Below are 25798 nucleotides of genomic sequence, written 5' to 3' on the forward strand. Positions count from 1 at the left end.
ACTGGGTCCGTAAGCTGAGGATTGTCCTCATTGCTGCACAGAAGGCTTATGTCCTTAATGCACCGCTCGGTGTGCTGAACCTTAGCGTCGTCTGTAGATGTTGCGAAACATCTGGCATACACGTTTTGATGACTACGTGATAGTTCAGTGCGTAATGCTAACGGTTTAGAATTGTGGCACCAAAGACGTTTTGAAACGTCACAGAACATATGAGATGTTCTGAAGACTGAAATTGGGATTTCAGACTAGTGCCCACGTCAAGAGGTATGAGACCCCTAACAAGTTTCTTAAGCCTGCAAACAAAGGGAGAAAAGCTCAATCGGTGAGCATGTGCTAAGATTGTCTGAGTACTACAATCACTTGAATCGAGTGGGAATTAATCTTCCAGATGAGATAGTGATGGTTCTCCATAGTCACTGCCACCAAGCTATTAGAGCTTCGTGATGAACTATAACATATCAGGGATAGACATGATGATCCTTGAGCAACTCGCGATGTTTGACACCGCGAAAGTAGAAATCAAGAAGGAGCATCAATTGTTGATGGTTAGTAAAACCACTAGTTTCTAGAAGGGCAAGGGCAAAAGGGATACTTCATGAAACAGCAAATCATTTGCTGCTCTAGTGAAGAATCCCAAGGTTGAACCCAAACCCGAGACTAAGTGCTTCTGTAGTGAGGGGAACGGTCACTGAAGCAGAACTACCCTAGATACTTGGTAGATGAGAAGGCAGACAAGGTCGACAGAAGTATATTGGATATACATTATATGAATGTGTACTTTACTAGTACTCCTAGCAGCACCAGGGTATTAGATACCGGTTCAGTTGCTAAGTGTTAGTAACTCGAAATAAAAGCTGCGTGACAAACAGAGACTAGCTAAAGGTGAGATGACGATATGTGTTGGAAGTGTTTCCAAGGTTGATGTGATCAAGCATCGCATGCTCCCTCTACCATCGAGATTGGTGTTAAACCTAAATAATTGTTATTTGGTGTTTGCGTTGAGCATAAACATGATTGGATTATGTTTATCGCAATACGGTTATTCATTTAAGGAGAATAATGGTTACTCTGTTTATTTGAATAATACCTTCAATGGTCTTGCTCCTAAAATGAATCTCGATCGCAGTGATACACATGTTCGTGCCAAAAGATATAAAATAGTAATGATAGTACCACATACTTGTGGCACTGCCATTTGAGTCATATTGGTATAGAACGCATGAAGAAGCTCCATGGATCTTTGGACTCACTCATTTTTGAAAAGATTGAGACATGCGAACCATGTCTATTGGTATATATGCATGAAGAAACTCCATGCAGATGGATCGTTTGGACTCACTTGATTTTGAATCACTTGAGACATGCAAATCATACCACATGGGCAAGATGACTGAAAGGCCTCGTTTTCAGTAAGATGGAACAAGAGAGCAACTTGTTGGAAGTAATACATTTGATGTGTGCAGTCCAATGAGTGCTGAGGCATGCAGTGGATATCGTTATGTTCTTACTTCACAGATGATTTGAGTAGATGCTGAGTGTATTTACTTGATGAAGCACAAGTCTGAATTATTGAAAGGTTCAAGTAATTTCAGAGTGAAGTTGAAGATCGTCGTGACAAGAGGATAAAATGTCTATGATATGATCATAGAGATATCTGAGTTACGAGTTTGGCACACAATTAAGACATTGTGGAAAGTGTTTCACAATTAATACCGCCTGGAACACCACAATGTGATGGTGTGTCCGAACATCATAACTGCACCCTATTGGATATGGTGCATACCATGATGTCTCTTTACCACTATCGTTTATGGGTTAGGCATTAGAGACAACCGCATTCACTTTAAATAGGGCACCACACAATTTCGTTGAGACGACACCGTATGAACTATGGTTTAGAGAAACCTAAGCTGTCATTTCTTAAAAGTTTGGGGCTGCGACGCTTATGTGAAAAAGTTTCAGGCTGATAAGCACGAACCCAAAGCGGATAAATGCATCTTCATAGAATACCCAAAACAGTTGGGTATACCTCCTATTTCAGATCTGGAAGCAAAAGTGATTGTTTCTAGATACGGGTCCTTTCTCGAGGAAAAGTTTCTCTCGAAAGAATTGAGTGGGAGGATGGTAGATATTTGATGAGGTTATTGAACCGTCACTTCAACTAGTGTGTAGCAGGGCACAAGAAGTTGTTCCTGTGGCACCTACACCAATTGAAGTGGAAGCTTATGATAGTGATCATGAAACTTCGGATCAATTCACTACCAAACCTCGTAGGACGACGAGGATACGTACTACTTCAGAGTAGTACGTGATCCTGTCTTGGAAGTCGTGTTGCTAGACAACAATGAACCTACGAGCTATGGAGAAGCGATGGTGGGCCCTGATTCCGACGAATGGCTCGAGGCCATGAAATCCGAGAGAGGATCCATGTATAAAAGCAAAGTATAGACTTTGGAAGAAATACTTGATAGTCGTAAGGCTGTTGGGTGCAGATGGATTTTAAAAGGAAGACAGACAATGATGGTAAATGTCACCATTAAGAAAGCTCGGCTTGTCGTTAAGGTGTTTTCCGACAAGTTCAAGGAGTTGACTACAATGAGACTTTCTCACTCGTAGCGATGCTAATAGTCTGTTGGAATTATATTAGCAGTTACTGCATTATTTATGAAATCTTGCAGATAGGATATCCAAACATTGTTTCCTCGACGATTTTCTTGAGGAAAGGTTGTATGTGATACAACCAGAAGGTTTTGTCAATCCTGAAAGATGCTAACAAGTATGCAATGCTCCAGCAATCCTTCTAAGGACTGGAGTAAGCATCTCGGAGTTGGAATGTACGCTTTGATGAGATGATCAAAGATTTTGGGTTTGTACAAAGTTTATGAGAAACTTGTATTTCCAAAGAAGTGAGTGGGAGCACTATAGGATTTCTGATGAGTATATGTTGTTGACATATTGTTGATCAGAGATGATGTAGAATTTTTGGAAAGCATACAAGGTTATTTGAAAAGTGTTTTTCAATGGAAAACCTGGATTAAGCTACTTGAACATTAAGCATCAAGATCTATAAGGATAGATCAAAAACCGCTTAATAGTACTTTCAAATGAATACATACCGTGACAAGTTTTTGAAGGAGTTCAAAATAGATCAGCAAAGAAGGAGTTCTTGGCTGTGTTACAAGGTGTGAGTATTGAGTAAGACTCAAGACCTGACCACAGCAGAAGAGAGAGAAAGGACGAAGATCGTCCCCTATGCTTTAGACGTAGGCTCTACAGTATGCTATGTTGTGTACCGCACATGAAGTGTGCCTTGCCATGAGTTGGCCAAGGGGTACAATAGTGATCCGGGAATGGATCACATGACAACGGTCGAACTTATCCCTAGTATCTAGTGGACTAAGGAATTTTCTCGATTATGGAGGTGGAAAAGGAGTTCGTCGTAAAGGGTTACGTCGATGCAAGCTTTGACACTAATCCGGATGACTCTGAGTAGTAAACCGGATTCGTATAGTAGAGCAGTTATTTGGAATAGCTCCAAGTAGCGCGTGGTAGCTGCATCTATAAGATGACATAGATATTCGTAAAGCACACACGGATCTGAAAGGTTCAGACCCATTGACTAATAACCTCTCTCACAAGCGAGATATGAACAAACCCCATGGGTGTTGGATTCATTACAATCACATGGTGATGTGAACTACATTATTGACTCTAGTAAACTCTTGGGTATTAATCACATGGTGATGTGAACTAGATTATTGACTCTAGTGCAAGTGGGAGACTGTTAGAAATATGCCCTAGAGGCAATAATAAATTGGTTATTATTATATTTCCTTGTTCATGATAATCGTTTATTATCCATGCTAAAATTGTATTGATAGGAAACTCAGATACATGTGTGGATACATAGACAACACCATGTCCCTAGTAAGCCTCTAGTTGACTAGCTCGTTGATCAATAGATGGTTATGGTTTCCTGACCATGGACATTGGATGTCGTTGATAACCGGATCACATCATTAGGAGAATGATGTGTTGGACAAGACCCAATCCTAAGCCTAGCACAAGATCGTGTAGTTCGTTTGCTAAGAGCTTTTCTAATGTCAAGTATCATTTCCTTAGACCATGAGATTGTGCAACTCCCGGATACCGTAGGAATGCTTTGGGTGTACCAAACGTCACAACGTAACTGGGTGGCTATAAAGGTGCACTACAGGTATCTCCGAAAGTGTCTGTTGGGTTGGCACGAATCGAGACTGGGATTTGTCACTCCGTGTAAACGGAGAGGTATCTCTGGGCCCACTCGGTAGGACATCATCATTATGTGCACAATGTGACCAAGGAGTTGATCACGGGATGATGTGTTACGGAACGAGTAAAGAGACTTGCCGGTAACGAGATTGAACAAGGTATCAGGATACCGACGATCGAATCTCGGGCAAGTACCATACCGGTAGACAAAGGGAATTGTATACGGGATTGATTGAATCCTTGACATCGTGGTTCATCCGATGAGATCATCGTGGAACATGTGGGACCAACATGGGTATCCAGATCCCACTGTTGGTTATTGGCCGGAGAACGTCTCGGTCATGTCTGCATGGTTCCCGAACCCGTAGGGTCTACACACTTAAGGTTCGATGACAATAGAGTTATAGGGAATAGATATACGTGGTTACCGAATGTTGTTCGGAGTCCCGGATGAGATCCCGGACGTCACGAGGAGTTCCGGAATGGTCCGGAGGTAAAGATTTATATATGGGAAGTCCTGTTTTGGTCACCGGAAAAGTTTCGGGTGCTATCGGTAACGTACCGGGACCAGAGGGCTGCGTGGGCTAAGTGTGGGAAGGGACCAGCCCCTAGGTGGGCTGGTGCGCCTCCCACAAGGGGCCCAAGGCGCAGGGAAGGGGGAAGGGGGAAACCCTAGGCTCAGATGGGCCTAAGGCCCACCTAGTGGTGGGCCCCCCTCTCTCCCCCATTGGCCGCCCCTCCAAGTCCCATCTAGGGCTGGCTGCACCCCTTGGGGGGGAACCCTAGATGGGGGCGCAGCCCCTCCCCCTCCCCTATATATAGTGGGGGTTTTGGGGCTGCCATATAGATGAGTCTTCCCCTCTCTCTGGCGCAGCCCTACCCCTCTCCCTCCTCGTCTCTCGCAGTGCTTGGCGAAGCCCTGCTGGAGTGCCACACTCCTCCATCACCACCATGCCATTGTGCTGCTGCTGGACGGAGTCCTCCCCAACCTCTCCCTCTCTCCTTGCTGGATCAAGGCGTGGGAGACGTCACCGGTCTGCACGTGTGTTGAACGCGGAGGCGCCGTGGTTCGGCGCTTAGATCGGAATCAACCGCGATCTGAATCGCAACGAGTACGACTCCTTCATCCGCGTTCTTGCAACACTTCCGCTTAGCGATCTACAATGGTATGTAGATGCACTCCCCTTCCCCTCGGTGCTAGATTACTCCATAGATTGATCTTGGTGATGCGTAGAAAATTTTGAATTTCTGCTACGTTCCCCAACAAAGACGAGGTGAGGCTACAGTGAGAGCCCGCAAGGCGGCGGCACTGTAGCCACGCTTACCTCGAGAAAGCCCTCGTCATCAGAGGCGAGGCAACAGTAACCAGCCGCCGACAAGGCCCCCAAGCGGTGGGGCCTTCCTGTCGGCCAAGAGGCCGGCAGCCGGCGGGACCCACCAGTCGGCGGGCCCCAATGGCCGGCGGAGAAGCCGGCGAGCATAGACACTGACGGCTGGGACCCGCGCCCGGCCGGATTACCATTGTATCCCTGGGGGGTAGGCCTATATAAGCCCCCCGGGACACCCATGCAAAGGGTTGATCTCATAGAGTTTCACACACCACATAGAGAGAAAAGGAGAGCTAGCCTTGCCCTTCTTCTTCCTCTAGCCAAACATCTCAAGGAGCACTTGTAGCTACTTGTATTGATCTAGTGATCATGCGGAGACCCCGCAGAGCAGGAATAGGGGTGTTATCTCCACGGAGAGCCCCGAACCTGGGTAAGATCCGCCGGCGTGCATGTCTTCGCCTTATCCCGTTTCCAGGCACCGGCGATGTCTTACTGGCTCCCACAATGATAAGCCACCCGTTGGCATATGTCGCACCTACCACCCGACATTTGGCGCCCACCGTGGGGCCAGGTGCACCGTCGTCCGGAGACCTGTTCTGGACGGGAATTCTTTTCCTCCCCCGCGAGCGTAGCCAGTCTGCTACGCCCGATGGCGCTTGCCTTGACGTGCTGCAAGGCGTCGACGACGCCTGCGCGGCGAGCTGCCTCGCCGACCTTCTTGGTGAGACTCGCATCTCTGACGAGCCCGCGTCCGACGCGGGCACAGACTACCCCGAGAGCCGCCTCGTCAGCCTCCTCGACCAGCTTCACGTCTCCAGCGAGCTTGCTGTGGACTTGGAGTCGGTCGGCTCCACCGACCCGATGCTTATCGACTCCGACACGGCATCGCTTGACGCCTACCCCTCCGACGTGGTAATCTTCGACGACCCTCTCCCTCGAGCCGACAGTGGCAGCAGCGCTGTTACTGAGGTGCTGGTCATCAGCCACGGCGCCGACTTGGGCGAGAACGCCCACGACGCCCTACAAGCGGTGATGCATGACTTGTCCGTCCCCATCCCGGCCGACGCCGACGCCGAGACTCTGGAGGCACGCCGCCTCACCCTCATCGCGGAGGGCCAGAAGATAGCCTCCATGAGACGCCTCACTGAGGCTCACCAGCGCAAAGTCGACCGCGCCGCCTTTGGTACGCCGCCTCATGGCGGGCTGAGCCGAGCCGGCCTCATCAAGAAGCGCGGCGCGGCCATCGCCAGCATGCTGGGGGCAGACCGCCCAGTCTACGCCACACTGCTCGAGAATCTGCGAGCCGCTCAGGCGGCCGCAGAAGAGCTGAACGGGCTGGGGGCAGATGAGCTCCCCTACATAACAAGGCGCATCCAGCAGCTGATCGACGCGGCCGCAGAGTGGCATGAAGCCGGCGCCCGCGCTGAGAGTCCTCCCCCATGCCGAGAACACGCCGCGACATCCCGGTCGCCGAGTGCGAGCGGCGCCCGCGCAAGGAAAGACAAGGAGCCGGCTGCTAGCCGCAGCCGGACTCGAATCACCATCGAGCGCGACGCAGAAGGCCGCCCTCGAGCGGTGGAGCGCCAAGGCAATCCGCCTCCTCCCCCGCCTCGTGGGGAGAGATATCCCACCCTACCGCCTGTCACGCATCCGACTCTCGGTGGCCGACTAGGCCACCGCGAAGGAGTCAGCGAGAACGACGCCCGCCACCGGATCGACCGCCTAGCACGATCCCTGGCGCTAGAAGAAGAAGACGATGTCGGCCCGCCTTGCTTTGGCCCCCGCATCTGCGATGAGCCCTTCCCCAAAGGGTTCTCGCTCCCCAGAGACACGCCCAAGAACAACGGCTCTGTGAAGCCGGAAGATTGGCTGATCGACTACTCTACCGCTGTCAGCATAGTGAACGGCAACAGGCGCGTAGCCGTGAAGTACGTCCCTCTCATGCTGCAAGGCACGGCACGCACCTGGCTAAACAGCCTCAAGCCCTACAGCGTCAACAGCTGGCTGGACTTCACGGAAGTCTTCGTCTGCAACTTCACCAGCACGTACAAACGGCCTCCCAAGCCCCGCCAGCTCTCCTTGTGCGTCCAAGGGCCCAGCGAATTGACTCGCGACTACCTCACGTGGTGGGCCGAGCTCCGCAACTCCTGCGAGGGCGTACACGAGGTTCAAGCCATAGAATACTTCACCGCCGGGTGCCGAGAGGGCATCCTCCTTAAGCACCAACTCCTCTGCGACGAGCCGGCTACCCTCGACGAGTTGTTGGTCATAGCAGACAAGTATGCCACGGCCGACTCCTTGATGAAGACCGAGCTCCGAGTGGACGCCTCTGGGAAGGTGCTCGCTCCGACTACCAAGACGCCGGCTGGTGACTCCAACCGACGCCCCTACCAGAACGACCACAAGCGCAAGGCCCCTATGCCGCCTTCCACCAGTCGGCAGGTGGCCACTGTCGAAGAGGAGCAGCCCGAAGAGCGGCCAGCTCCCAAGAAGAAGGGCGGCAGGCCGGCTTGGCAGCCGGCCTTCTCCTACGAGCAGACTCTCGATGCCCCCTGCAAGTTTCACAGCGGCGCGAAGCCGTCCAACCACACGACCCGGAAGTGCCACTGGCTCACACGGATCTCCAAGGGCGAGTGGCTGGTGCCGCCTCCGCCTCCCGGCCCGCCGCCTCCAGCCCCCCAGCAGCCGGCTGCTCGACCAGCAGTCGGAGCCATTCAGGATGAGTTCTCAGATGAGCACGCCGCCTACGTCGTCTTCACGAGCCAGGTTGAAGACAAGCGCAGCCGGCGCCGACAGCACCAAGAGGTCAACACAGTCGCCTCCAGCAACCCCGAGTTCATGCATTGGTCTGAAAGGCCTATCAGCTGGAGCCGGGACAATCACCCAGAGGTGATGCCGTCTCCTGGCTCCTACGCGCTGGTGTTGAACGTCACCCTCGCGACGGAGAGGCGAGCTGCCTGATTCTCCCTCGTGCTGATTGATGGCGGAAGCAGTATCAACATACTGTACCGCGACACCATGGAGAAGTTGAACCTCAAGGCGAAGTAGCTCATGCCAAGCCGGACCGTGTTCCATGGCATCGTACCCGGCCTGTCCTGTTCCCCAATCGGCAAGATCAAGATGGATGTTCTCTTCGGAGACAAGGATCACTTTCGCCGAGAAGCAATCTGGTTTGAGGTAGTGGACCTAGAGAGCCCTTACCATGCCTTGCTTGGCCGACCTGCCCTGGCCAAGTTCATGGCTGTGCCCCACTACGCCTACCTCAAGATGAAGATGCCGAGCTCGAAGGGGATCATCACTGTAGCCGGCGACTACAAGAAGTCCATCGAGTGCGCTGTAGCCAGCAGCCGGCTGGCCGAGTCCCTCGTGGTTGCAGAAGAGAAGAAGATGCTGGAGCGAGTTGTGGCCATGGCCCGCAAGCAGCCGGCCCTGTCCCCCAACCCCAAGGAATATGATGCTCAGGGCTCCTTCCAGCTGGCCAAGGAGACGAAGAAGATACCTCTGGACCCGGAGAACCCGGAGAGGTTTGCTGTCATTGGCGCAAACCTGGACAGTAAATAGGAAGGCGAGCTCGTCGACTTCCTCCGTGAGAATCGAGACATCTTTGCATGGTCCCCAAAGGACATGTCGGGTGTTCCGAAGGATTTCGCCGAGCACAAGTTACACGTCCGAGCGGACGCGAAACTAGTCAAGCAGCCTCTCCGCCGACTGTCGGAGGAGAAGAGAAGAATCGTAGGAGAAGAGATATCCCGGCTCCTGGCCGCCGGCTTCATTATGGAAGTGTTTTTCCCAGAGTGGCTTGCCAACCCGGTCTTGGTGTTGAAGAAGAACAACAAATGGCGTATGTGTATAGACTACACTAGCCTCAACAAAGCCTGCCCCAAAGATCCGTTTGCCCTACCACGGATTGATCAAGTGATAGACTCCACAACCAGATGCGAGTTGTTGAGTTTCTTGGATGCCTACTCAGGATACCACCAGATCAAGTTGGACCCAGCTGACCGCCTGAAGACCGCCTTCATCACACCATTCGGAGCTTTCTGTTACCTGACTATGACATTCGGCCTGAGGAATGCCGGTGCCACTTTTCAGCGTTGCATGCAGAAATGCCTCCTCAAGCAACTCGGCAGAAATGCCCACGTCTACGTAGATGATATTGTGGTGAAGACGGAGAAGCGCGGCACCCTGCTGGAAGACCTCAAAGAAACATTTGCCAACTTGCGCCGATTCCAGATCATGCTCAACCCCGAGAAATGTGTGTTTGGAGTACCAGCCGGCCAGCTTCTAGGCTTTTTGGTCTCCGAACGCGGCATTGAGTGCAACCCTGTGAAGATCAAGGCCATTGAGAGAATGGAGATTCCCACCAAGTTGCGAGACGTTCAGAAGTTCACCGGGTGCCTGGCCACCCTAAATCGCTTTATCAGCCGGCTAGGGGAGAAGGCTCTCCCCCTGTACCGGCTCATGAAGAAATCCCCTCACTTCGAGTGGAACGACCAAGCAGACCAAGCCTTCCATGAGTTGAAGAAGATGCTGACCACTCCACCTGTCCTGGCGGCGCCGACTGAGAAGGAGCCCATGCTCCTCTACGTTGACGCGACTAGCCGAGTGGTCAGTACAGTCATCGTGGTCCAGCGCCCAGAAGAAGACCGAGCCCAGTTAGTCCAGAGGTCGGTATATTATTTAAGCAAAGTACTGTCCACCTCAAAGCAAAAGTACCCGCACTACCAGAAGATGTGCTATGGAGTGTACTTCGCCGCCAAGAAGCTGAAGCCCTACTTTCAAGAGCATCCCATCACGGTCGTATGCACCGCCCCGCTTGCCGAGATCATAGGCAGCTGGGATGCATCCGGCCGGGTGGCTAAGTGGGCCATCGCGCTGGCCCCTTACACAATCTTCTACCAGCCCCGCACTGCCATCAAGTCCCAAGCATTGGCCGACTTCCTTGTCGACTGGGCCGAGACCCAGTACCTACCGCCGGCTCCCGACTCCACTCATTGGCGGATGCACTTCGACGGGTCCAAGATGCGCACCGGCTTGGGAGCCGGCATCATCCTCACCTCTCCCAAAGTCGACAAGCTCAGATACACGCTGCAAATCCATTTTGCCACCTCCAACAATGTGGCTGAGTACGAGGCGCTCATACACGGGCTCCGGCTAGCCAAAGAGCTCGGCATACGCCGGATCCTGTGTTATGGAGACTCGGACTTGGTGGTCCAGCAGTCATCTGGCGACTGGGACGTCAAGGATGCAAACATGGCGAGCTATCGATTCCTCGTCCAGCAGATCAGCGGATACTTTGAAGGGTGCGAGTTCCTTCACGTGCCACGGGCCGACAACGACCAAGCAGATGCCCTGGCACGGATCGGCTCCACCCGACAGGCTATACCAACCGGTGTCTCTCTCCAGCGCCTCCTCAAACCGTCTATCAAGCCGTCTCCAGAATCGGACTCTATCTTCGTACCGCCCGCCCCTGATGCAGCCGGATCCGACTGGAGGAACCCAGCAGGCGGCTCGGGGACTTCGACAAGCGGCCCGGGGACTGCCGTAGTCGCACCGGCTCGGGGACTTCAGAACTCGGCCCGGGGACTGCAGCGGCACAAGAAGCGGTGGCCGACTCCAACTCTCCACCACCCAACCCACCCACCCGGGTCACAGTGGCCGTACTGACAGTAGAAGAAGTCACAGCTCCATCATGGGCCCAGCCCATCCTCAACTTCCTAGTCAACAGAGAGCTGCCGACTGATGAGATCTCGGCAAGACTAGTGCAACGCCGAGCCGGAGCATACGCAATAATAAACAGAGAACTTGTCAAGCGTAGCGTCACTGGAGTCTTCCAGCGCTGCGTCGAGCCAGAGAAGGGCATAGCAATCCTCAAGGATATCCACCAAGGCGAATGCGGCCACCACGCAGCCTCAAGATCACTTGTCGCCAAAGCTTTCCGCCATGGTTTCTTCTGGCCGATTGCTTTGGAAGATGCCAAGGAATTAGTCAAATGCTGCAAAGGATGCCAAGTCTTCAGCTCCAAGCAACACCTGCCGGCTTCTGCACTCAAGACCATCCCCCTCACCTGGCCCTTTGCCGTTTGGGGGCTGGACATGGTGGGCCCATTCAAGACAGCCTGCGGCGGCATGACACATCTGCTTGTCGCCGTGGACAAATTTACCAAGTGGATTGAAGCGAAGCCGATCAAGAAGTTGAACGGGCCGACTGTCGTGACATTCAGCGCAGACATCACTACTCGGTATGGTGTGCCACACAGCATCATCACCGACAACGGCACAAATTTTGCCAAGGGAGCACTGGCACGTTTCTGCGCGACACAGGGCATCCGACTGGACTTAGCGTCCGTTGCCCACCCGCAGTCAAACGGCCAGGTCGAGCGAGCAAACGGCCTCATCCTCTCCGGCATCAAGCCCCGACTGGTCGTACCACTAGAGCGTTCGGCCGGCTGCTGGCTCGATGAGCTGCCGGCTGTCCTTTGGAGTCTGCGTACTACCCCAAACAAGTCAACCGGCTTCACTCCGTTCTTCCTTGTATATGGTGCCGAGGCTGTCATCCCAACTGACATCGAGTTCGACTCGCCTCGGGTCACCATGTACACGGAGGCGGAGGCCAAGGAAGCACGAGAAGACGGCGTCGACCTGCTGGAAGAAGGCCGGCTGTTAGCACTCAACCGGTCCGCCATCTACCAGCAGGGTTTGCGCCGTTACCACAACCGGAAGGTCAAGCCAAGATTCTTCCAAGAGGGCGATCTTGTGCTCCGGCTGATACAGCGAACAGCCGGCCAGCACAAGCTCTCGGCCCCTTGGGAAGGCCCTTTCGTCGTCAGCAAGGCACTAGGCAACAACTCTTACTACCTGATCGACGCACAGAAGCCAAGAGCACGCAAGAGGGATGATTCCGGCAAGGAGTCGAAACGACCATGGAACGCCAACCTCCTGAGAAGATTTTACAGTTAAAAGCAATGTGTATCATGCTACCTTTTTTGTATTAAGTACGAGACAACGGGCCCCCCGAGGCGCACTCGGGGACTGCCCTCCTTTATCTATGAATGACAAGTGTCATACTCACGAATGTATTAGTACATTTGATTTTCTATCTGGCACTGGGTTCGACTAGTCGGCCCGGGGACTGGCCGCCTTAAGTTATATTAAAAGTTCTACCTGAAGTCAGACAAGTAGTGTGCCAGCACCCGAGCCCTCTCTTGTTGTAAGTAGCAGCTCGAAGAACCGACTGTCCGACTGGAAAGAGCCAAAGGCAGAAAGGATGCCCACACGAAAAACAGCTAAGGACTAACGAACTTATATAACACAAGCCGGCCTCCAACCACGCCTACCGGCTGTCAAAACAGCCGGCTGGCCGGCCTCCCAGTCACTTCGCTACAATCCAACAAAGCTAGAGTACTTGCCCTCCCAACTGGCCAAGCACTTCTCCAGCCACAGACTGCAGAGCAGCTGTCCGGCTGGGAAGGCGGCAACCAAGGGAGGGCGACAAAGGAAACAGCCGAAGGACGACAAGCAAAGAACAAGGGAAAGCCAAACGCATGCATAATTATATTTACACATAAGGCCTTCAACAGGCCGGCAGTCAATATAGTTTGAATACACCCCCAGTGGGTGGAACTGTGCAAACTTAACAAAATACTGTTCCAAGAGTAATAAAACAGGAAAGTAGAGGCAGCAAATTAGACTAAGGGCGCAGCAGGGGAGCCAGGCTGGTCGGTGGAGACGGTGGCACCGGCTGGAGGAGTGGCCGGCTGGCGAGTCTCGGCTTGATCATCGCCGGCTGCAGGCGGTGCGCTCGCACGTGCCTTCTTGCTGGAGGCACGGTCAAGCTGAGGCTGACCGGCCGCTCCACCATCTGGCGCGGCGTCTTCACCCTCCTCCTCCCCCTCGCCCTCGTCGCTGGAGTCGATCTCCTCCGCCGAGTCCTCGCCATCTGTCGGGTTCAGCCCGAACCACTCCTCTGGCTGGGCAACGCCGTTGTCGTCCACCTCAGGAGCAAAGGCGCTGGTGTCGGTGTAGTCGGCGATCGCCGAGGCTCGCTGGATGATAGCCGGCCGCACCGGCTCCAGCTCCGTGTTGGCCTCCTGCTGCCAGGTGCCCAGCTGGTCCAAACTCAGCTCGGGATACCAGGCCTTGACGAACTCCAGCGCCCGCCTGCTGCCGGACTGAGCCGCAGAAGCCTTCCAGGCCTCGAAGCGGCCGGCCGCCACCTCCAGCCAGTCGGCAGTCCGACTGGGGGTGCAGGGAATCACCTCACCAAGCCAGAGAGCGGCTAGCACCTGCGCCCCAACATGCTGAAGCCGGCGGAGCATGCGGTGAGCCGGCTGGAGGCGGGCTTGAATCGCCAAGAGCTGTTCCTCCAGCGACCGATGAGCGTTCGACGCGATCTCGGCGCCAGCCTACCTTTGTGCCTTGCGGTGGGCCTCGACGACCTGGTTGGCGGCAGTAGAGTAGCCAGGGAAGTACTCTGCGCAAGAAAGAAAGAGAAAGAAGAGAAAAATACCAAGTCAGAAAATGAACCAAACGGCAAGCGGCAAGCAAGGGACGAAGAAGAGGGCGGCCTACCGTCAACCAAGTCTTCGATCTGGCCATAGTTGTAGATCAACGATTGCCTCGCCTCGGCCCAGCTCGCCGCCTCCGTCTCGTATTCGGTTTGAAGGGCGGCCTCGCTGTCCTGCACCGCCTTCAAGGCCGCCTTGTGGCTCTCCTCCTGGTCGGCTAGCCTCTTGGCCAGGCGGTCACGCTCCTGGGCCAAGGCGTCAAACTCGGCTTCCTTAGTGCGAAGGGCGGCCTGAGTCCCACCCAACTGCTCCCTCAGTTTGGCGTTGGCCGCTGCAGGCATGGCAGAGAAGAAAGAAGCAATAAGGAAGAAGTCGTCAAGAAAGATCCGACCCGACTGCTCAGCAGTCGGTCCGAATCTCGGGGACTACACCCAGTGGGTGCGCTGACGCGCCCCCATATGAGATAAAAGATGAAGCACTTACCCCGTCACTCAGATAATCAGCATTCTTCTGGGTCAGCTCCCGAGCCTGGGAGTTGAAGGCAGCCGCGCGGAGGTTGTGGTAGTCCTGCAAGTCAGGCAGAGAAGCGAATGAGAACAAGATAGCAAACAAAGCCCGCTAAGAAGTTCCAAGCCGCCTGCTCAGCAGCCGACTCGGAACTCGGGGACTACACCCAGTGGGTGCGCTGACGCGCCCCCACGGAAGAAACCAAGATCAAAAAAGCAAAAACGGGAAGACTTACCCGAATGGCCGCCCGCGTCGCGAGGAACTCGTCATTGTAGTGCCTCAGCACTGCGGCCTGGGACTGAAGCCGGTTCCGGACTTCTTGCGCCGCCACATTCACCACGGCCGTCCCTCCACCCGGCGTCCACCCCGAGCTGGCGCTGGCCGCCTCCGCGTCCTGGACCGACGAGCTGGAGCCCGCGGCCTTCTGCGGGTCCGAAGTGGCCTTCCCCACGCGCTGGCGCGACGGCGACTGGACCACCAGGTCCGTCCTCGCAGCCGGCTCGCCCCAGCCGATTGTGCAGGCGGCACGTTAGGTCGGCTGCCTTGGGCCGCCCCAGTCGGTGAGGCCGGTGCCGGCTCCCTCTCCGGGACGACGACGTCGTCCTCCCTCTCCAACCTCGGCAGGTCGCCGCCGGCTTGCTCCGGCGGGGGCTCCGGGACCTCGGGCGCCGCGACACGCAGAGGGGTGACAAGCAAGGCCCCCTCCGCTGTTGCCGCGGCCGCAGCCTCCGCTTGGGCCTTGGCCGCCGCGTCGGCACGTGCCTTCGCCGACTCCTCCTCCTCCTGTGCCGCCTTGGCGGCAGCCGCCCTCAGCTCCTCCGCCTCCCGCTCCTCCCGCGCCTCCCGCGCATTTCGCTCCATCGCCGCCTGAAGCTCGGCGCGGGGGTCCACACGGCGGGTGCTCCCGGATCCTCCCGGCGATCCAACCATGGATGCGACGGCAACCCGCTCAAGAGAAAGCGGGGCCCTGATTTTTTAGAAAGGGCAAGGATTCAGATATCAACAAGAAAAGAAGAAAGAGTATGCCAAAGAATATACACTTACGCTGACACCGTCTGCGGTTGCTTCACCACCTTGCGGAAGCAGGCCGCCTTCACGGCCGCCTCATCCCGCCTGGTCGCCGCCGCCCCGCCCTTGGGCTTCTTCGGCCAACTGCCGAGCAAGCCCGACGCGGCCCGGTGCTTCTGCCCGCCGCCCCGAGCAGGCGGCGCGGCGGAGGAACCCGCGCCATGGCCGGACGCCGGCTGGCGGCGTGGGACGATTTACGCCTCGTCGTCATCCGGCCAGTCATCGAAGCTGACTCCAAGCCTGCTTCGCCGCCTCCCGCCTCGGTGTTGTCGTCCATGGCGGTCGCCCCCAAGTCGTGGTCCTCCAAGTCATGCTCCGCCCGGTCGGGAAGAAATTGGCGATCCGCCCCCAACCCGGCCGCAGGTCGAAGGAGAGGGCTCTGCCAAGACGTGCCGACTGGTCAAAGTCGGCCAAGAAAAACTCGGCGACAAAACTAAGAGAAGAAAGGATAAAGAGAGCATACCGTAGGCGGAGGATGTGCACGGGAGTATGGCTCCTTGCCAAACCGCCACTCTGCGGAGAGCTTGCAGTTCGCAAGATAATTCACCATATGAGCCACCTCGTCGTGCGGCATATCCTTGGTGCACATCCGACTCGGATCAAGTTGGCCGCTCATCTGACAGATCAGGTGAGGGCGGCTTTGAAGCGGAAGCACCCGACGCGCGACAAAGGCGGCCAGCAAGTCGGACCCAGTCAGGCCCTCCGACTGGATCATTACCCGGAGTCGGGCGACGGCCGCGGCTCCAGCCTGCGACAGCGTCACGGCCCGATAGGACCACTGGGGCCGCCTCCCAGCCGGCGGGCCGGCTACGTAAGCCGGCAAGTTGACGTAGTCGCCTTGCGGGGCGACGTTCCTCACGTAGAAATACGACTTCTGCCAGCGCTTCACCGACTGGATCAGCGTGATGACGGGGAAGGGGTTGTCGGCCGCCGGCCTCCGCATCGCGATGAAGGCGCCGCTCTGAGCCGGCACGCCCTGCATGAGGGTGCCGAGCTTGGTTTGGAAGAACTCCCCCCAGAGCTCGAGGGTGGGGAGAACGCCAAGAAAGCCTTCGCACAGGGTGACGAAGGTGGACAGCAGCACCACCGTGTTCGGGGTGAGGTGGTGTGGCTGGAGTTGATAGAAGTCGAGAAAGGAGCGGAAGAAAGCGCTCGCCGGCAGGCCAAGGCCGCGCAGGAAGTGCGAGCGGAAGATTACCCGCTCGCCTTCCTCCGGCGCTGGCGTGATCTCCTTCTCTGGCGCGAGACGGACCCGCACCTGGTCCTTGCCGGGCAACCGCCGCGTCTTGCGGAGGAAGTCGATGTGGTCCATATGGGCGTTGGAGCCGTCCCAATCCCCGCCGTACTGCATGGTGGCGAGAAGCTAACGAGGAAGAGTGCGGCGGCAGAGAAAGCACGGCCCTGCGGCGGCAAAGCTGCGGGGCGGAGTGAAGATTGGTGGGACGGCGCGGCGGCGAGGCGCTGCTGCGAGGGAAAGCAAGAGGAAGAATATGGCGGAGAGGAGAGGAGCGTGCGAGCGTCTGCCGCTTCCCCTCCTCCCCCTACTGATAACCTCGCGCGGCGAAGCCGAGGAGGCGAGGCATGGGGAGGAACGTGGGATTAACTGCGCCCACTCCCCCATGTCCCGCGATTATTGCGCCCTAACGGCGTGCGGAAACCGCCGCCGGAAGACGTGTGGACAGCTTTGGGCCACAAAGAATCCGCGCCTGGGCCTAGGCGTAGGAGTGGTGGGCCCCCGACCTGCGGCGACGTCCTGTCGCGCGCGTGGGTTGGCAGGCTTTTTTCAGCCGGAGGATGCCACGTGGTTCACGGGCGGCAAGCGGCCGGCCCGCAGCCCGGCGCATGCACCAACAGACTCCCGCCTTCCGACTTTAGAAATTTCGCCAAGACGGCGCGCCCAACCGAAGCCGGCTCCCAGCTGCTGGCTCGTCAAGATAAGAAGCTGATCGAGCTTCTCGACCTCCTCTCAGCCTCGAAGCCCAACCAGCTTCGGGGACTACTGTCGGAGTAAATGGCCACGGGTAGCCTAACCGACTCCCCCTGGCTCTTCAAAAAATATCAGGCCATTCGAGCCTTCAAGCATACAGAGCATAGGGCCGCCTCCCCCCGGCCGGCTATCCCCAGGGCCGACTACCCGAAGGCGACCCGGCCTCAGAAACCTTCCCAAAGAAAGCTACGAGATGGCCGACTCCAGAGAGCCGGCCCCAAGAGGACCGACTCCCAGAGGCCGGCCATGAAGAAAGCCGACTCCCAGAAGCCGGCCAAGACTGCACCCACCAAGACTGCATCCACATAACGGTGATAAGACGGGGCGTGGCCGCAGTACAGCCCACTACCCCCCGAATCCCGGAACAGGCATGGTCACAGGGCGTCGTACGGGTCAGCCATCACCCGTCCGGCGCGGCACTGTAGCCATGTTGACCTCGATGTCACCCACGACAGACGCCAGTACGGCCCGCGGGCGGCGGGCCCCTTTAGCCAGAGAAACGCTCGAAGGCGGCCCGGCCTCCCCTAGTCGGCCAGGGGCATAGCCGACTCCCAATAGCCGGCTACCTCCCCCCTCGAAACATGTGCCTCATTAAGGAGACAAGACGAGGTGAGGCTACAGTGAGAGCCCGCAAGGCGGCGGCACTGTAGCCACGCTTACCTCGACAAAGCCCTCGTCATCAGAGGCGAGGCAACAGTAACCAGCCGCCGACAAGGCCCCCAAGCGGTGGGGCCAGCCTATCGGGCAAGAGGCCGGCAGCCGGCGGGACCCACCAGTCGGCGGGCCTCAATGGCCGGCGGAGAAGCCGGCGAGCATAGACACTGACGGCTGGGACCCGCGCCCGGCCGGATTACCATTGTATCCCTGGGGGTAGGCCTATATAAGCCCCCCGGGACACCCATGCAAAGGGTTGATCTCATAGAGTTTCACACACCACATAGAGAGAAAAGGAGAGCTAGCCTTGCCCTTCTTCTTCCTCTAGCCAAACAGCTCAAGGAGCACTTGTAGCTACTTGTATTGATCTACTGATCATGCGGAGACCCCGCAGAGCAGGACTAGGGGTGTTATCTCCACGGAGAGCCCCGAACCTGGGTAAGATCCGCCGGCGTGCATGTCTTCGCCTTATCCCGTTTCCAGGCACCGGCGATGTTTTATTGGCTCCCACAATGATAAGCCGCCCGTTGGCATATGTCGCACCTACCACCCGACAGCATGCACAACCACAGAAATTCATCCCTTAGCGTCCTTTTGAGTCAGTAAAGAACAGATAGTCTGGTTGATAAAATCATAAAATACATTCTGGTCGTGACACCTGGAGATGCTAGATACCTCAAATGGTTCAAATGTTCATTCCGGTGAGATGGTTTGGTTACTAACTCCAAACTTATGATATTAATAGCATTACCATATGGTATATCGATGTAAATAAATTAATCGACTGTCCCGGGCAATTGGGCTGCTAGGTATTTTAATACAGATGTCTGCATAGAAAGTGGAGTTATATTTGTCATATGTCTGAATGTTCTTACGATTGGAAATATAGATGAATTTTCAGTGTGTTAAATTAACATTTGTGAATTATACTTGACATTGAAATGTCAACAGAGGGCGGGGTAGACCGAATTTGACATATGGGAGGAGTCCGTTAAGAGAGACCTGAAGGATTGGAGTATCACCAAAGAGCTAGCTATGGACAGGGGTGCATGGAAGCTTGCTATCCATGTGCCAGAGCCATGAGTTGGTTGCGAGATCTTATGGGTTTCACCTCTAGCCTACCCCAACTTGTTTGGGACTAAAGGCTTTGTTGTTGTTGTTGTATACTTGACATTGAAATATGATATTAGTGATATATTTCACCAATATCAGTTTCAGACACTAAAGAGAGTAGATTCACAAATATCATATTTCAAAAGTATGATTTCACTCAATTAAAAAAACACAACTTTTGATAAACTGATTTTAAATAGATAAAAATTTTGAAACAACAAGTTCCAAATATTTCACATTGAAATCTGCTTCATATATATGAAAACTGATTAGACTCATTTAGAAGAAAAAAAATGATTTTACTCATTTCATAAAACAAATTTCACTCGTTTAAAAAAATGGTTTCACTTTCTGAAATACTGGTTTCACTCATTCAGAAACTAATTTCACTCATTTTAAGAAACTGATGTTTGTGAAATATAACTGACATTTAAATGAATGGAATGAAATAAGCAACTTCTTGAAAAAATCATTGAAATAAGCAGCTTCACAAATATCAAATTTCAATTTCAGCTATATTTCACAGGATTGAGTGAAATGAGTGGACTTTAAACATTGAAATTTAACGTGTTTGAAATGTATCCAAGCTTTGTCCTCAAGGTCTTGGCGCTAGGAGTTCAAATATATAAAAGCAAAATGGAAAAGAAAGTATAGTTTAGAATATATGAATGTTTGAAGTAAAATCATGTTTGAGAAAAAGCAAGAGAGATAATTCTATAAGGGCATCTCCAATACTGACTCGCAAATTTGCCTCGGCGGTGAGGCTTGGGGCGCCACATTGTCATGTGTTGGTTGTTGATGTGGGCATGGGCATCCGCGCCGCAATGTACTTCGATCGACGCCTCATTTGCGATGTTTACCTCGAGCCAGGGTAGCTCCTGCTGCCCACTTGCAGATGCCGATCTCCTAGGCGTCATGAGTGAAGGTGCGTTGATCTATTTTGGTTTGGAGTTTTGTCGCGCTCTGAGGTGTCGGTTATGGGTGTGACGCGGTCTATGTGCTTTGTGCTCTACCTCTTCACCATTCGTAGCTTAAGTTTGGATAAGGTGAGTAGTGTGCCGGTGTTGTCGTGGTGGACGTGGTTGTTAACCTCTTGGTGTAACACTATGCCAAAAGCCGTTGTATCGGTCATCTCGACTCCTTTTTATGAATATTCAACAGATAACTAGAAAACTTTCTTTTCTTTATCTTTCTTCTCAGTGTTCACCCGAGACTCGAAATAGTTAGGAATTAGGAAATGTGATTTTATCAACATCATCCCGCTCTCATTCCTATCAGGCACAAGGTCTGTTAACCTCCACCTTTGCTCGTATGATTATCCACCTTTAGCTCGTGGGTTGGCTCTCTGATTTCCATCACGACCTATCAACATAGGAAAGACAAGGTAGGGAATGACATTAGATAGTCCTCGCGGGAATGAATGGTCGGAAAATGCGAAGGAGGTGCACAAACTGTCTATGCTGATGGGTTCATGCTGTGGACAGTTTTGAGTGCTACACGTATTCGTCACGTGGGCATGGCATCCCGTTTGAACCACTATTCAGTGGCTAAAGCATGATTGAAAAGATAGTACCTACAACATACAACGGAGGTTATCTGACACTAAAGCAGCTTGCAAATGTTAAAATAGTACTCTCACAAACATAAGATGTTTTGCATATTTTAATAGACTACATAAGAACTGTAATGAGTGAACAACCACACTAAAATAGGTCTATATACATCCAAATCAGAAAAGTGTTATAACATCTTATAATAGTGAGCGGAGGGAGTATAATTTATTATGGATTTATCTGGACAATTTCTTAGATCAAGCTCTAACTGAGATTTTGAAAAACCTGTATATTAACCTACAGGCTAGAGCAAAGTGGTGAGACAGGAAAACAAAAAATTGTGATTGTGCACCACGTCTATCCAAAAGCTACAAACCATCTAGACAAAACCAGGGTGGCTGAAATAAACATATACCTTAACAAACAATTGCAGCTTTTTTCAACACGTGTTGCAAAATAGTTGTACTACAATGTTAACCTCAATGAAACCACGACAGCAATAAGAAATGTTAAGAAATGGAACATATGGAATACAGTATATTTTTTGAGTTTGTGGTGCCGCCCAACCTCCCACTCTGGGACCTCAAGTCCTGAGCCACCAGTTATTTCTATCCTTATTAGAAGTTTTACGAGTAACATTTACAAAAAAAAAAAAGAGAGAGAATCTCGTCGGTCTTCCAGGCCAGACAGCTGCCCTTTATGCCAACATGTATACACAGATGAGAGCCTGAAATAATACACAAATTAGTGACTGAACTGATACAAAATGAGTGGCAAATAAAGAGAACTATTTACAAAGAAACATGCTTGTCAAGAGCTAATGTTTAATGACACTAATCTGAAGTAATACACAAGAATTAATACAAAACACAGTTGCAAATTGAGAATTCTAGTTAGAAAACATGTTTGTCGAAGTTAACATTTAAAGATACTAATATTATCGAATACACTGTAGGATTTCAAATCTCTTGAGTAAATGGAGATAATGATATGACAGCCACTGTTCTCATACATCCTCGTATACGGAAGGTTGCTAATATCACTCGCTCCCACTAAAGATACTTGACAACTGATGATCATGACTTAGAACAGTAGTATACTGGCCAAGAATTTTGTGGCAGAAGCAAACCTTTCCGTAACTAACACGTGATAACAGTAGAAAAGTAATAGGACATAATTACCTTAAGAAATCAGCTCCGAAGGAAAGGTGACAAGCCTCAGGAGTTTCTGGCTTACTGCACCCAAGCAAAACAGTGAGATGTTTCTAACCAGACCAACAACAAAACACAGCAATATAAAAATTTATACCTCAACACGACCAAGATGTAATGCTGTTTGGACATCCTTCAGGAAAGCGATGGACTTAGACATCTTCCTTAGCTTTTCCGGGTTGGCATCTGCGGACTGGGCTGTAGCTTTCATTTTATCTTTAACAGCATCGAGAACGGTGGATACAGGTATCCCCTCGTTGATCTCCTAATTTAAAACCATGATTTCATCAATTGACAATACAAACATACAATGCAGCAAGTTAGTATCTGGAAACTATCAAGACATTAAGGATTTGCGAACCATAAAAATTAGGCCACACACTACCCACAAATTAACTGAAAGCTTGTAGCCCATCCATCTTAGGGTCACTACCCCCTTAACTAGCACAAATGGAATGCAATACAGCACGGGTGGTTACTGAAAACTGTCACAACATTCTCCCCCTCATAGAACAATATAACTAGCACAAACAATGAATTATCCATCACAGAACCAAACAATATGTGGCAAAATTAGCTACAGAACATATGTGAAAATCAAGCAATGAGTAACTTTATATAAATTCAGATAACCTCCTCTGCAACAGCTTCTGGAGAGGGGGGGGGGGGGGGGGGGGGGGGGGCAGCTGCTGAAAAAGGATTTGGTCCATCTAGTTCAACGATACGAGCTTTTTTCTCATCCTCCTACACATATACAGAATGAGTTATCTACCAAAATCAGCATTGTAAATAATCAGCATAAGATACTTGCAGAAAGTAAGTACCAGAAACAAGGTATGAGGAAGCTTTGGGCGAGTAAGCTTGGTACGCCTCGACCACTTCCGTGTAGTGGGTACGAAGGGAAGGCTACCGGAACTGTTCTCGATGACGGACCAGCCTTTGGGCTGCAGTTAAAGCATCCCCACTTTAGAACAGAACTAAACTAGAAAAATAGGCTAGATTGTATAAATCAATTCAGGGCTCCATCACACAAAACAAATAAATTCGTACATGAAACTACATAACCATACGCGATTGCTAAGCTGAGGCCAATATGTTTTCCAAATTCGATTTGGTCTAAAACAGCACAAGCTCCATAATAGGAACAGCGCCGTCATTGCCTTCAGATAACGGAAACACATAAACTACTGACATTCGGCAATCAAATACTCCCTCTGTTCACCAATATATGACCGTTTTAGACTGACCATACAAGTCTAAATAGACGTGCTCGAAATGGCAGTTCTTAATATTATCAGATGATTAGTGTAAGTAAACTGACAAAAGTATATGCGGTTTAAGAACTCCAAATAGATGGAGGTGCATAGCAAAAATTGCAGACAAATTCGTAAACTCAAATACTGCATGCGAGCATAAACCCCTAGGTGATTTGGGTTTCGAAATCAAAGGAAACAGGTGGAATAAGGGCGCCCACCATAACACGTGAGATGAGATAACAGAAACTGCACAATTTTAGAACTCAGAATCGAGGCAAACAGATGGTTCAGGGCGACTATTACTCGTTAAATGGAACATAGAACATGCGCCCATAGACTAGGTAACTTTAGACCTCAAAATCGCTGGAACAGAAGCAATCAGAGCCCCGATGGCAACCATGAAGCCTGATGTCGAGAGGCCACACCGCACCATGCGAGCGTCAACAAAAGCAACTGAAGCGATTTCAGAAGTCGAATTCGATCAAATCAGATGGGTTCGCAGCGCAAATAGTGGCCGCAGGTGAGCATAAACTAGGAACTCGGTGATTTCAGAAGGAAACCGACGGGTTCAGACCGAAATGGCAGAAATCGAACACACAGCACGCGAGGATTCCGTGGGAAACTCCAGTCAGTTCATGAGAAACAGCGACCTCAACGGGTGAAATCCCATGCACTTGGAACTTACCGCCATTGGAGGGGGTAGGGGAAGCTGAGGCGGGAGCGGGAGGCAGGCGGGAGCGCTGAGAGGGTGAAATCTGAGGGTGTAATGTGGAGGGGGAATTTTGGTGAAGAGCAGTGCGGCATGGTGGATTATATAGTCCTGATTCCTTGTGGCGCACGAGAAATTTCGACGTGAGGAGGGATGAGAATGCAGGTACGGAGAGGGAATGCCCTGCCGCTACTGAGTGAGGGAGGCAAATGCTCCCGGCGGAAGAGAGAGACGTTCGGGGGCAAAATTTTGGGTTCAATGGGTTTGGGGCTTTGGGCTGTGAAAATGGAGAGGTGTGGGGGCTTTGCGTAAAAGATGAGGAAAACCACGGGCCGATGGGCCTTGCATAGTGGGGTTTTTCCTGAAAATTCGACAGCCGAAATGGTGGGCTTGCTTGGCCCGGGAACCGAGACTGACCTGCAGTAGGACGCCTCGTGCGCGTGCGATCTTGGAGCTCCGCCGCCGGGCACGCGGTGCGCACCGCCCTTCCTAGCCGCCGGAGTGGGTCGGGCGCGCTAGCCCCTGCAGGAGGGACCTTGCGGGAGCGCCGGACCTGCTCGGGCGCCGCCATCGGGGCCAGAGCCTCGCTTGCGCGCTGCCGCCGCCCTCCCAGATCTGAAGCGCACGCCGCCTTTCCTCGACGCCTGGACTCGACGGAGACGCCAGAACCTCACCGGACGACGATCTTCGAAACAACGCCGGGGAGACCCAGTTCAGAGGGGGAAGGCGAGGACTTTTCCCACCGGGGGGGCAGTCGGGGCTGGCGGTGGGGGTGGCCGGAGAAGAGCGCTTCCATGGGTTGGCGGCCAGGCGCCGCAAAATTTCATGGTTAGGTGGTAGGATGTGTGGGCGGAAGGAGGAGACGACGCCAGGGAAGAGGGGAGCTTTGGTTTTTTATAGTCACAGCCCGGATAAGTGTTTGTAGTATCAAGCTGAGTCCGGGTCAGATTAGAGTTCATCTACGAGTCCGGGTCGGCCGGGGGCTGGTCCGGGTCTGCATATATATGTGCAGCGAATCCTCAGTTTTGTACCTCAGACATTTGACAAGAAAATAAGAAAAAAAGAGGGCACGATACGAGCCCAAGCTTCCTTTCTTGTGTGCTGTGTTTTTTGACTGACTTGACTATCGGTTCTTGGGTGAAATCCATCGCGCAAGGTGATGCCCGAGACAGATGAGCAGAAGGTGGTCCGGCTGCAGGCACTGGTGGCGTTTGGCAAGGCGGCGCACGCGGAAGCCATGCGCTACAGCGACATGGAGGAGGAGGAGGTGGTGGAGGAGTACCGGCGGGCGGGCAAGCTGCACACCTATGACCAGGACAAGGAGTGGAAGAAGCGTTTTGCCAGGGTTGCCAAACTCCACCCGTGCCCGTGGGGCAAGCAAATGGTCGCAAAGATCGAAGAGTATATGTATTACCTTGAAGAAGACGAGGACGACTTCAAGATAGGGCTTTGTTCATTATTAATCGATGATGAATCTTAGGTTAACTATGTGGGAGTGTTGCCTAAGTTCGTATTTGTCAGATATGTTTAGCCCGGTTAACTCATCTTTTAATGTTGTTGTTCTGCTTAATGGATGTTGTCATCGGCAGTGACATATGTGTGACTTCTTCGTCAATCTTCAGATAGACACTGATAGGAAATGCACGTGTATGTGA

At 52.7% G+C, this 25798-nt stretch overlaps 1 long non-coding RNA gene across 2 annotated transcripts; it reads right to left on the reverse strand.

Moving 5' to 3' along the window:
• Nucleotides 1-20584: 20584 nt before the first annotated feature.
• LOC120975013 (uncharacterized) lies at nt 20585-25213 on the reverse strand. 2 transcript variants are annotated; one of them, XR_006669585.2, is made up of 7 exons: nt 24561-25213; nt 23003-23122; nt 22812-22922; nt 22276-22443; nt 22149-22202; nt 20867-21694; nt 20585-20776 (listed from the first exon to the last, which is right to left on the reverse strand). It is a non-coding gene; the product is annotated as an uncharacterized lncRNA (long non-coding RNA). The 2 variants fall into 2 exon arrangements; XR_005770812.3 differs by lacking the exon at nt 22812-22922 and having other exon boundaries at nt 20587-20776; nt 24561-25211.
• Nucleotides 25214-25798: the final 585 nt, after the last annotated feature.

The sequence above is a fragment of the Aegilops tauschii genome, chromosome 2 (genome assembly GCF_002575655.3).
Source record: "Aegilops tauschii subsp. strangulata cultivar AL8/78 chromosome 2, Aet v6.0, whole genome shotgun sequence".
Taxonomy (NCBI): Eukaryota; Viridiplantae; Streptophyta; class Magnoliopsida; order Poales; family Poaceae; genus Aegilops; species Aegilops tauschii.